The sequence below is a fragment of the Anolis sagrei genome, chromosome 5 (genome assembly GCF_037176765.1).
Source record: "Anolis sagrei isolate rAnoSag1 chromosome 5, rAnoSag1.mat, whole genome shotgun sequence".
NCBI lineage: Eukaryota > Metazoa > Chordata > Lepidosauria > Squamata > Dactyloidae > Anolis > Anolis sagrei.
This window is the reverse complement of record NC_090025.1, coordinates 140825227-140837348: the sequence shown is the minus strand read 5'-3', so window position 1 is coordinate 140837348 and position 12122 is coordinate 140825227.

The window sequence follows — 12122 nt, the reverse complement described above, 5'->3', positions numbered from 1 at the left end:
CTCATTAGATGCCAACACTGTGGTGTACAGTTCCAATAGAATTGATGATTTAGTCCATAAATGTATATTTGAGTACAATTCCCTACTTATTAAATTTTAATTATGGCATTATTCTCAGTAAGGAGACCACTGCCTCTCTGCTAACAAACTAATGTTTTCCAACATAATTTTTAACCTGGGTGAGCCTATGGGATCCCTCTCAAGATATTCCCCAAGTTCTCCAGCTCTCCCATTTTCTGGCCAAAAAAAGGGAGATAGGAATCACCTTTCCTAGGGACCTCCAGGAATGGCAATTCACAAATTTAAGCAGTTTGCAGACCCCCCCCCCCACATTTTTACATTTTAAAATCCCAATTTTTCAAAACCACAAGTAGACTTTGACCATTTCATAGAATCATAGAATAGAGTTGGAAGAGACGTTGTGGGCCATCCAGTCCAACTTCTTTCCAAGAAGAAGGAAAATTGCATTCAAAGCACCCCTGACAGATGGCCACCCAGTCTCTGTTTAAAAGCCTCCAAAGAAGGTGCCTCCACCACACTCCAATTGAAGAGAGTTCCACTGCTGAACAGCTCTCACAGTTAGGAAGTTCTTCCTTGTGACGAAACGAAAGTCATATGTAGTTCACGTTTGATCAGCCCACACAATTCCTTGCCAGAGAGAAAATATGCCATGCAGATGAACAATAAAGAACAAATAGTTTACTCTTCATAGTTTCAGAACAATATATTTACAATCATGTGATCAGATGCATTGACTCACATAATGTCCTTTTTATGGGAGATTTAAAATGGTCTTTCTTTGTCCATGTGGATAACCTTCCAAACTCTTTCTCTCTCTGCTTCTTTCTTTGGACTGTTATTGCACTGCACCTGCATAGCTCAAGCTGGAACAAAAATGTAACAGTATCCAAAAGTCCCAGGCTTAGCTATCACCCCGGGAGTAGCCCGACCAATCAGCTTCATGCATCTTATTTTAAGTTGACATGCACACACTCTAACCGATTTCTTACATACTCTAATATGCCTAATGTTCAGGTGGAATCTCCTTTCCTGTAGTGTGAAGCCAGTTCCACATCCTAGTCTCCAGGGCAGCAGAAAACAAGCCTGCTCCCTCCTCCCTATGACTTTGTCTCACATATTTTTACATGGCTATCATGTCTTCTCTCAGCCTTCTCTTCTGCAGGTTGAACAAGCCCAGCTCTTTAAGCTGCTCCTTATAGGGCTTGTTCTCCAGACCCTTGATCATTTTAGTCACCCTCCTCTAGATGCATTCCAGCTTGTCAACATCTCCCTTAAAATGCGGTGCCCAGAATTGGACACAGTATTCCAGGTGTGGTCTGTGCAAGGCAGAATAGAGGGGTTTTCAATTGTTTTTTCTATCCCTTATTTTGGATGTTTTTCATAATATTTGTGGATCTTGCATGATTATGGGGGGGGGGGGGGAATCACTCCCTGATCCATTAAAAAAGAGCTAACATTTTATCCTATTAGAAATATTGGAAAGGAAGGAGCTCAGAAAACCTGAACAGGAGGGAAAGGCTCCAAAAGAATCTCAGTCTTCACTTGGGCCATGTAAATTATGGCAAATGCCAAATGAGCCCTTTGTATCTGCTGCAGCCCATATGACACTGAATTGGTCTTCCATCTGTCCCTACATTGCAATTCAAAGAATCTCATACAAGATCAGGAAATTAGTTATTTTAGTGTCATATCTCTTTCTAGATGATTACCTTTTTGTTTTAGAGAAGAACACAAAATTAATTTAGTATTCCAAATGAAGACAGGAAGACTGAAACAACAAAAGAAAGCAAAGGATATAGGACCTGCCTCACTGATTTAGTCAAAAGCAAACAGGAGGGAAATAAATATATAGGTAACAAGAAAATATTATAAAATTATGATAATACTATCAGGTAATCTATATTATTTAGTCCAAATTTAGTAACAATAGATATGTACATCTATGGGGCATGTAATCTACACCCTTATAGAGGCAAGACAAATGTTTGCTCTTTTTCTTGATTTTTTTTTACTGATGGCGTAAACTGATGGGAAGAACTAGAAGATTAGGAAAAAAAAAACCTGCCCATTGCAAAAGGCAAGTCAAAATATGTTTGACCCTTGTTTTATTGAAGTCGTGTTAAAATCTTGGGCATTCAGTCTTCTTTTGCTTACAGATTCAGCTTCAGTGTACCTTTAGACTGGATGATTGAGTCAACCACTGGAATTCAGAACTGGATATAACAGAATATAACTGTTTTTCTTGTGTACTATATAGAATACTTTTATCAAAAGAATTTTGCTTTCTTGATTGATTCTCTGTAGCTCGTCTCTGGGTGCCATGTAAGAGTAAAGAAGTATTTTTTGCCAACGAAAACCCATTACTCTGATGGCTTATATTAAGTTAGCAGATAAAATAAACCCCTGGCTTTTCTCAGCAGTACTACTGCCTATGTGATTATCCCACTGGGCATTTGTTTTCATTTGATTTTCTTATCTACAGTAGCACCATACATTTTTCTCTCTCTGAAATACTACTTGATGGTTCCAAAATATAAACATTCACAGTGCTCTATATCAAGAGATCTCAAAGTGGCTTAGATATAGCATTAAAACAAGTTAAGCAGGTGAAAAACAGACTTTAAATAAGCTAAAATGTATTAAACAATACAATGACTTAGCAACATATTTCAAAAATTAAAAGTTAATTAAACTATACAATAGTTCTTAAGTTGAATCAACCAGGCCCAAAAAACCTGGGGAACAACCAAGTTTTAACTTGGTGCCTAAATGATAGAAATGTGGGTGCCAGTTGGGCATCTGATGGGAGAACATTTCAGAGTTGACATGACACACCTCTTTCATGTCCTGACACGATGTACTGAACTCACTGGTGGAAAACATAGGAGGACCCCCCCAGCAGAATGAAATCCTTGGACAAGCATAGTATCAAGATCCCAAATTGTCCAGGGCATTAAATATCATAACAAGCAGCTTGTGTTCTGATTGGAAACATATTGCGAGAAAATTCTTCTTTTTTTTGAAGACTGACATTACTGACTAATGGATATTCCATTTAACAGGCAACCTGCTGCATTTTCCACTAGTTGCATTTTCTAAGGCAGGATCTACACTGCCCTATATCCCAGGATCTGATCCCAGATTATCAGTTTTGAATTGAATTATATGAGTCCCCAGTGCCATATAATCTGGGATAAACAGATAATCCGGGATCAGATCCTGGGATATAGAGCAGTATAGAAGGGGCCTGAGCCTTCTTCAATGGCAGCCCTGTGTAGAATACACAAAAACAACAACAATTTTATTTATATTCTGCCTCATCTCCCCCAGGGAATTCGGGGTGGCTTACAAGGCAATAATTAGACTATTATAATTTAGACTACATAGAAGTCACCAGTACCTGGATTTCAGCAGCTAGGATACCTCTCTCCAGAAAAGGGTATCACTGTGCACCAGTCAAAATTGGCACCAAACACTCTGAACCACATATTCAACTTGAGTGATGGAGATGAATCAAGGGGCTCTTCCACACAGCCCTATATCCCAGAATATCAAGGCAGAAAATCCCACAATATCTGCTTTGAACTGGGTTATCTGAGTCCACACTCATAATGTGGGATTTCCTGCCTTGATATTCTGGGATATAGGACTGTGTGGAAGGGCCCTAAAGTATGTATGTTCTTCAAGAGCAATGCAACCACATTCCGGATATGCTATTTACTCAATTCCCAGCTCCAAGAACCAACCGTCCACAGAACCTGCATCCTAATCATATCAAGATTCAGCTTCAGTTTGTTGGCCCTCTTCTGGTCCATTACAACATCCAGGCACTGTCCCAGCACCTTAGTAGCCCCAGTCATCTAAGATGACAAGAAGTAAAACTGAGTGTCATCACCATCTTGACGGCACCCCACTCCAAAGTCCATTATTAACTCCTCCAGCAGTTTTACATACATATTGAATAGAATGGGAGAACTTGTAGCACCCCAGAGCTTAATAGCCACAGGGCTGAACAGGAATCCCCCAGCGCAACTCCTGAATTGGCCTTCTGGATAGGAATGGACTTGCAGAAAAACAGTGCCTCCTACTCTCATTGCAGAGATCAGGTCGAATAAAGTACTATGATTAATTGTATTAAAAGCTGTTGAGAGATTCAGGAAGATCAACAGGGTAACAATCAGGGAATAGGTCATCAATCAGACCAAGTAAGGCTGTTTCTATGCCATTATCTTGGCCTGAAACCAGGTAATCTTAATAAAGAAAAGAATTAGAGTCTGCTTGTCCTGTGACAAAACATTGCAAGGGCAATTTAATTTACTAAAAGAAGAAATGAAGATACGTTTTCCAGACAACTGTGGAGGATTAAAAGTGTAACTCTGGCATTTTGGATGTTTTCACCCATTATTGCCTGCTGTGGGATGTACTCGATTCCAGGTGTAAAAGTGGAAGGGAAAGGATGAGGATGGGAATCTAGTGGTAGCTATAAGACTAATTTATGTGTATATTAACATGTGTTATTGTTATATCATTCCATTTCAAAGTATATTCAAGCAGGATTGCAGGATTCTCCTTTTCCCTTGTTATGCTACAACACATTAACACAAATAAATAAACACATTAACACAGGCTATGTGCTGTGGATATGTTATTCTATGTGATAATCAGTGTGTTGTAGTGGTTTGAATATTGGACCAGGACTGTAGGTGAGAAGGAAACACCTCTGTATGGCCCTGCAAAAGTCCCACTCCCTCAGCCTCATAAGAAAGCAAAGACAACCTTTTTCTAAACAAATTTAGACAGGTCTGCCTTACGATCACCATAAGCCAGAAACATCTTTAAGGCACAGAAAAACAACAGTGTTCAATGTATTGTCAAAGGCTTTCATGACCAGAATCACTGGGTTGTTGTAGGTTTTTTGGGCGATATGGCCATGTTCTAGAAGCATTTTCTCCTGGTGTTTTGCTTGCATCTATGGTAGGCATCCTCAGAGGTTGTGAGGAACAACAATGTTCTTCCAGTTTTCAAATTACAGACTCAAATTAATTATGTATGTTTGCTCTTCTCTCCCTCCCTTTCCTCTCTTCCTTTGACTGAGTCAAGATTTCTGATTCAGTTCCATGGCTCCATGACACATGGCATGGTCAGGTCTAGGAACTAATTTTCTATCCATGGGCCAAGGCTACATGAACTGCCAAATTTTTACCCTCTCCAAATAAAAGTCTTTAAAATGGTTGGATATTCATTTGTGACTTGGAAGAAAGCCAGGTGGTGTTTCAAAGCAAAACAATAGAGGAGCTACAACCCATTTAAACTGTGAATTTTAAATAAAAATTTTAAAATAACATTAAAGATATATTATTAAATTTTATTGCATCTTGGAAATATTAGTAATATTCTCTAACTCTTCTGTACAGAGTATATTCAAGGTGTGATTTATATGTTACTTAAGGAATTAAAAGAGTTCATCAATGGAGCTTCAATTGAAAGCAATTAAATAATGGGAACGAAGCCATTTAAACAAAAAATATGTTGACTAAAATGAATTGTTATTTGCATTTGACCACAACTTAGACTGCAATTCCTGTTACAACAAGCTTCTCTAGTAATGTGGTACTAAATATATTTCATAATAAGTGGGTTTTGAAATCCTAGTTCTCCAGTAATAGTTCTTAATTGGTTTTTTAAATGGCCTTGTAATATCATGAAAAGAAAAAGGAACAGAGGCCGATAGGGCTAAAAGTACGAGTACCACTTTTGTTTTTGCTTTACACACACACACACACACACACACACACACAGCTTGGATATTATTAATCTATAATTATTCACATACTTTCATAGCAATCTTAATTCCATATTGCCATCAGAGCACATTGCGGCAAATTCTCATCATAATTTAAAAATGCAAAGCATTCTTAATGTTATTGTCCTTCTTTGCATTCACCTCTGTCAGCCAATCGTGTGGAAAATGTATGCTGATTGGTTAATTCAGAAGAATTATTGCCTCTTCTTAATGATTATATGTCTAAATGTCGCCACAACTCTAAAAATTACCATTGCTTAATGGTACATGTTTATCAGAAAAAAGAGCTTTGAATCATTAGTCATCCTGACAGACTAGATTTCCAGTCCAAGTATAGTTTGTCAGGGAAAAGTGTTCAACCGCACATGACATGAAATAGCATAGTCTTAAAAGTACCTATACTGGAAAAGACAGTAGGTTGATTTTGTTTTCATTTGGGTGGTTGACTAATTATGAAGCATTTATGCAAAGTGTTTTGTAACTTGATCTTATTTAGATCCCAAAACATCCCTGTGAAACATTAGAAGCATCAGGCACTTCAGGGGAGAGATTGTGAAGAGACATATCTACAAATGTAGATACAGATGTTTGTTGTGTTGTCTGTGAAAGGCAATGTTTGAAGTTTGGGAATATTCCTAGACCTACCAGTATCTTATGGAGCCCCCAGTGGTGCAGTGGGTTAAACCAGTGAGCTGCTAAAACTGTTGACTGAAAGGTTGCAGGTTTAGATCCGGGGAGTGGCATGAGCTTCCTCTGTCCACCCCAGCTTCTGTCAATATAGCAGTTTGAAAACATGCAAATGTGAGTAGATCAATAGGTACCACTCTGGTGGGAAGGTAACAGTGCTCCATGCAGTCATGCTGGCCACATTACCTTGGAGGTGTCTATGGACAACGCTGGCTCTTCAGCTTATAAATGGAGATGAGCACCAACCCCCAGAGTCAGACATGACTGGACTTAATGTCAGGGGAAAGCCTTTACCTTTACCTACCAGTATCTTTATATATCCAGATAGTATCAGCCAGGAATGTGTTTCATCAGCTCCAACTGGCATTAAAGTACTAGTTTCATTAGAGAGAATGAACCTGAACTCTGTATATTATACTGAAATAAAATGAAATAAAAGCTATGGGATAGGCCCTTGAGGTTCAGATTTATATGAATGGTACAAAGTGATACCCAAAAATTCTAAGAGAAGCCAGTCTAGTATGCAGTCTTGCTAGAGATAATGAAATTGTACCCAAAAGCATAATGACCTTGTTTAAATGCTCTGTCCATCAGCACTAAAGTGAAATAGAAATCTGATGGAAAAAACTTTCTCCTAACTACCCGACTCACACTAAATTGAGTGAATAACCGGGCAATGAGAACATTAATTACTAATGAGAACAATGGGCTAGAAGAAAAAGCAGCTTAAAATGAAAATGGAACACAAAGTTTATTCCTAGTTTTACTACTATTGTTATACTCCAGTTGAGTGTCACATATAATTATTTGGAATGAGTTTCAGAGAGTTTATTATGAAGGAAAAAAAAGATGGCAGTGCTGCAATTTCAAACATACACTAAATTGCTTGCATCTAGGCCTTAGAGTCTAAGCTTCAAGTTAATAAGATTTATAGAGTATTTTCAGCATTCAGAAATGCATCAGAAAACCAACTGCATGTCGACTTCCCATGCTAATATTTCATGCTAATATATAGTTTCAGAATTTGGTTTATATCCTTTTGTAGCAAACATCTGTCCCTTGCAACCATAATCAATTGCCACATGCCATGATGCTTTCTAAAAATATAGATTTTCACATTCAGCATTGATATATACTTCAGTAACACTGTCCTAATATAATATAATAATAGTGATGCACATTCATGATGTCTCTGGAGCTAGCTAACATATTGGTTGTTTGGTTTTCCTCTTAAAATAAGAAGCACAATCACATCTAATAAATGAAGGAAAGATGCAGTTCTTTCTGGACATAACTGATATTTCCCCACAAAATTCCCAGTTTGCACATCATCATCATCATCCGCTATCACTCATGGCCGAGTATGATTGCCTTCCAACTGTAGTTTTTTAGTGGTGGGTCCGTAGGTGACTGTACAGACCTATTTTTGATCTGCATGTTCTTTCGCAGTGAGGACATTAATTTCCAGGTGGAAGGCAGGAAATGTCTGCTGAAAAAGCCCTTTGGTTTTCTTGATGTTCAGTGAGAGGCCAAGCTTCTCGTAAGCTTCTGCAAAGGGGTTTAGAGTAGTTTGTAGGTCTTCTTCTGAATGATCACAAACTACATTACCATCAGAATATTGGAGTTCTATAACAGATGTTGCTGTGACCTTGGTTTTGGCTTTCAATCTGCTGAGATTAAATAGCTTGCCATCTGTCAGATAGTTGATTTCTATGCCAGTAGGGAGTTTCCCATTAACAAGGTGTTGTATCATAGCAATGAAGATATAATATAAGGTTGTGGCAATAACACATCCCTGTTTGACACCTGATTCCACCTTAAATGCGTCACTTTGGGAGCCATTGCTGTCCAAGACTGTTGCTATCATGCCATCATGGAGGAGCCGTAGGACATTCACAAATTTGTCAGGGCATCCGATTTTTTGGAGGATGGTCCAGAGAGCACTGTGATTCATTGTGTAAAATGCATTTGCAAGGTCAATGAATGCCATAGACAGAGGTTGATTTTGTTCCCAGCATTTTCCTTTGAGCTGTCTATTGTTCCTCTGGAGGAGCAGAAGCCGTTCTGGGATTCTGGGAGGATGTCTTCTGAAATAGATAGAAGGCAGCTTGCAAAGATTCTTGCAAGGCGTTTCCCAGTGGAAGTTAGAAAGGAAATACCATGATAGTTTCCACAGTCTATTCATTCCCCCTTTTTGAAAAGGGAGATGATGGTGGTATCCTTGAAGTCTGCAGAGATTTTCTCGGTTGCCCACACTTTTTCAATGAGCTGGTGGAATTGTTGTGTCAACTCAGGTTCACCATGTTTAAAGATTTCAGCAGGGATCCCATCAGGTCCACTGGCTTTGTTATTTTGGCTGGGTTCATTTTATGCCTTATCATTCTTCCTTGGAGTTTGCACTTTGGAGCAATCTTGATGGCCATCGCTTGCACAGTATGACGTTGGCATTGCAGAGTTCCTTAGTGTAATTGACATTGCAATTCCTAGCACCCATAGCCAACATAACTAATTATGAAGAATTCTGGGAGTTGCAATTAACATCTGAAAGGCCAAACAATTTCCACTTCAGGTTTAAAGCCAAAGCAAGAATAACTTGTACCCAGTGGATCTCTTTAAGTCTTGTTAGCTTCTTCTTTCAAACACTCAGAAGGACACTATGGTCTTTCTAGGAGTTATTTTTTTTGTACTGACCTGTTCTAACACTTAAGATGGTTTTCCCCTAAGAACAACTCGTTTTCATGTAAATTGCATTTGTTGTTTCTTATCTTCCCCTGAAAGGCAGATCTGTTCATTCTCTTCTTACCTCCTTTTGAGAGAGTTATTTTAATCTTTTGTTCTCTAAGTTACTGACAATAAATCATTTCTACAAAACTTTTGATGCATGTTTAAGAGTCATATTTTAAACATATCCAGTACCTCCTATTTTTCTTCATATTTTGCTTGGTCAAGCTTCCAAGCTGAGAGCTAGGAAAAAAATGGGATATGAGAGTATGAGATCTGAGGAGGGCAGGAAACTGTATTCCAGATAAGGTTAAAGATTAATTAAAATGAGAATTAATCCCATGTGATGCCACTGGCCAGCTGATTGGGAGGTTCTTGGAACAGTAGAAAAAAAGATAACTTTTCCAGGCACTGAACTTCTCCAAATGCTAGTTTATTGATTAAATCGTATTAAACACGTTTTTTAAAATCGAACTTGAAGCCCTCTCTTTAAAAACCAAAAACAAAGTGAACTATGTAAACAGTGGAGGGGAATCTAAAGCTGCAATGAACAGCTGGTGTTTCTCTTTTGCAGCAATAATTTTTATCTGTTCAATCATCCTGAGAAAAGCAAGCAATTCCCAAATGATTTAGGGGACACATTCAGTCCTTGCAAACAAAACAACAACAAAATTATTTCTGGGTTAATAGTTTTGGTATTTTATCAGCCACACTGTCTGTTCTGATTTGTTTTTGTTTCAATACATTTTAAAAACAAACAGTGTGAGAACTATTTTTTGTTTTTCTTTAATTATTAACCAACATAGACATCCTCAAGTGGAAAGATGATGCAAAATATGTTCTAAAATGGAGCAATGAAAGCAACAAACTGGGATGTTTATATGGCATTTGCTTCCTCTTCAGGAAAAATAGAGTGGATAATGATGTTATATAGTCTAGACACTAGGTGGCACTGGAAAGGTTTTCTCTTAATGTCCTGTGTTTCTTTTGTAGAGATAACCACATTCTTGCCTAGGTTGCTTAATGGTGTGCCCTACTTTACCGTGACTGGCAGGTAACAGTAATAATTGCAGCAGAGTGATGCCTTGTTGAAAGGTAAAATATATCTGCTAATGTATCAATGTGTTCAGTATTTTATTCTCAACATCCTCTGTATCTGCTTTGTTTCTGACAGCTAGTAACTAGCGAACAGAACATTGGTATGTGAGCGACATATAGCTCTTCCTCAGTCAGCTACATGCCCATGCTTCAGGACAAGGGTGAAGTTCTGGTGAAGTTCCACTACAAGGGACAGAAGACCCAAGTTGACAAAACATGCAGCGATAGTGAATCTGAAGAAATTTCTGAATGAGTCCCTGGTTTTCCTTAGTTGGAATCTTCTGTCTCAGATGCCATACACAATTCCTAAGAGATACCAGTGCCTTGATTCTAAAGAGATTTTAAAGAGTGAATCCCAGATTCTCTGGTAAACTAAGAAAGTGGTCTGTGATTGGTTCCTCATGTCTTCAATATTCACTCTTCAGAAGCCAGTGTGTAGAGATCATTGTCATAAAAACTCTCCTGGTTTGATTATAAATGTGTGCCAGTCACTGCAGGGTAGTGATGGTGGCAATTTGCCTGTAAACCACCTGCAGTTATGCTCTCCATGGTCCTGATATCAAACCATGTCCTTGGTAGTAACTAAAATGTGAATGTCATAGAGCAGGGGTTCTCAAACTAAGGCCTGTGTCATTTGCTCGGCCCCTGGTCTAAACTTTAGACTTAGGGTCGCCCTAAGTTTGAAACAACTTCAAGCCACACAACAACAACAACAACAACAACAACAATCTGAATCAACTTAACTATCTGATCAGCCAAAAGCAGGGCCACCATTCCCATTGTGTTGGTTAAAATTGTTCATCATTTTAAATACTGTATTGTTCTTTTGTGTTTTTTGCAGTAGAAATAATATACCTGCAGTGTGCATAGGAACTTGTCCATGTTTTTTGCAAAATATAGCCCGCCCCGCCCCCCAACAGTCTGAGATACAGTGAACCAGCCCCCTGCTTTAAAAGTTCGAGGGCCTCTTTCAAAGAGCATGAATGCTGCCATGTTTATTGTCCATTTGTTGTATGTAAGTTGCTTTCACTGGCTATGTATTATGTAAAATGGATGGTAGGTGTTATCGTGCTTTAACCATGCTGATATTTGCTTGCATATTGGGCCTGCTGCAGACTGTTTCTTTCTTTCAATAGCCAGGAAGTGTTTATCTTTGTCTCATATATTTATAGTCTGCAGCTGAGAGGAAAAGTACTAACCACCAAATACTGTGAGAGACCTGGTATGAAGGGGTATTGAAAATATTTTGGATTAGTGAGCCTGTGAGGGGGAAATCATCACAAGAGGGACTGGCATTGCTTATTGACAAATGGGATGAAAGCCTTTATCTATACATATATTGTAGAATTATTCATTCCTCAGACCAATTAACTCTATTTTTTTTAAAATGAAGCTTCTACATTTTGTCATCTTTAGTTTCCTAAATTGGAGTTTGCCTATACATGAGAGCTAGCCGTGATACTATTCCTTCCTTTGACTGCAGCTTGGACTGCTGGCAGCTTCAGATTGTGTTGCTTGATCAAACCTGTTGTCTATAGAAGATGGTGGAATCTGAGATGAGGAAGAATACAAATAGGGCCATTGACTATATTGGTTGGGGGCAATAGGTGTTGCCATTCATGATATCTGGAGGAGATCACAAATGGAAATCTCATGTATTTATTTATGCTCCTGCACTCTTGTATACTCATTCACTATTAGCTTTCTGTGCGATACACTCCTTCAACCAATGTTGGCTTGAGTAATATATGATGCCTCATTGTGTGATATGAAATGTAACTTATTCAGTACT